This window comes from Galeopterus variegatus, unplaced genomic scaffold (genome assembly GCF_000696425.1).
Source record: "Galeopterus variegatus unplaced genomic scaffold, G_variegatus-3.0.2 Scaffold1005, whole genome shotgun sequence".
NCBI lineage: Eukaryota > Metazoa > Chordata > Mammalia > Dermoptera > Cynocephalidae > Galeopterus > Galeopterus variegatus.
In genome coordinates, this window is record NW_007727116.1 from 632,047 (window position 1) to 633,505 (window position 1,459).

General features: G+C 43.2%; 1 pseudogene; it reads right to left on the minus strand.

The window, feature by feature from the left end:
* Window positions 1-1,134: 1,134 nt before the first annotated feature.
* Window positions 1,135-1,459, minus strand: part of LOC103591669 — a 7,384-nt pseudogene continuing 7,059 nt past the window's right edge.

Consider the following 1,459-nt stretch of genomic DNA (forward strand, 5'->3'; position numbering starts at 1 on the left):
GTAGTATTCCTGCTCTCTTAGTGGTCGCTGCTAAGTTAATACTTAGATTCAATGATGCCAGCGCATGGAGTTGGGCATGACTCCCTGATAACCAGCCATATGCCAGATGTGGCAAGAAGCTGTGAGCAGCAACTCGAAATCTGTCCAAACTGGGATTTAGGCAGATGCAGACACATTTAGTGAACCAGGATGCTGGGCAGTCAATTCACATTGCTGTGTGGAATTAGACAGTCAGGAAAAACAATACACCACAGGTGAGAACAGCAGCAGGCATGTGGGCTGATGTGCCCTGGAATTTAAGTCATGTTCTTGGGGGCTGTCTCAATAGCTCTGTGTACTAGGTAGTGGAAGTGATAAAATCGTCACCATAGCCTCAAAAATGCTGCTGTTTTCTTTCCTTTTCTCCCTTCTGCAGAAAAAATGGCTCAAGAGTGGATTTGTACTACAGCAGGCAGATATGTTAGTTACAGAAATCACTGTAGTCATATGGGAACCCTGACCTGAATTGCATTCGAGGCAACGCCTCTTCACTGTCAGGGGAGAGGCCGAGCACTGTCCATCAGCAGAGGAAGGCAACAAGGATGACAAATGTTAATGCAGAAGGTGATCAGAGCTGATGTACATGGAACACCTGCACTGCAGCAGACACCATGTTCAGGACTTTACATGCATTATTATAGATGGCTGTTTTATTGATGAGGAAACAGGCTCACAGAGATGCTCTGAAGTGAATGGAAGAGCTGAGAAGTGAACCCAGTCTGTCTGACTCCAGTGCCTTATCCTTTATGCTACATTGATTTCTTCCCAAAGACACAGGGACCAGCTATTGAAGGACTACATCCAGGATCTCAGCCTCGGAAAGGTTATAAATAAATACACAGGAATACATATTATCTTTTAAATTGCATTGCTCAAATACATTATTAAATTTGGGGGGGGCATCTGTTTGATCTGTCATTGACATGGCTCATAAAATAGTGTTTCTGCAAAATCTCTTTTCATTCTAATGCTTTTTGCTCTAGGTCTTTTGTTGCTGCTTCCTTTGATACATGGCAGTTTGCTATTGCTATGTCTAGTTTTTTTCTTTTCTTTTTTATAGGAGTATTATTTTACACACCAATTAAACAATACATATTAAAAGTGCACATGCACACACCCACTCAAAGGCTTTTGGCATTCCATCACCCCTGTATTTGGGGATCTGTCACAGTTATGTGTACTTCTGCCTAGGTGTGAGACTGTCATATGCCATCTTATACTCTTATCAAAATCATCTTGCTCTCTCTCTGCTCCTCCATTTTCTGCAATCTGAGACCCCTGCATTGCTCTAAAGCCACCACCAAAGAAGACCCTCACCAGATGTGTTCCCTAGACTTCGGACTTTCCAGCCTCAGAACTAGCTCCTGGAGGAATCTGATGAAACCTGGATGGTGTCTGCAGATCCCAAGGCAGAGATTAA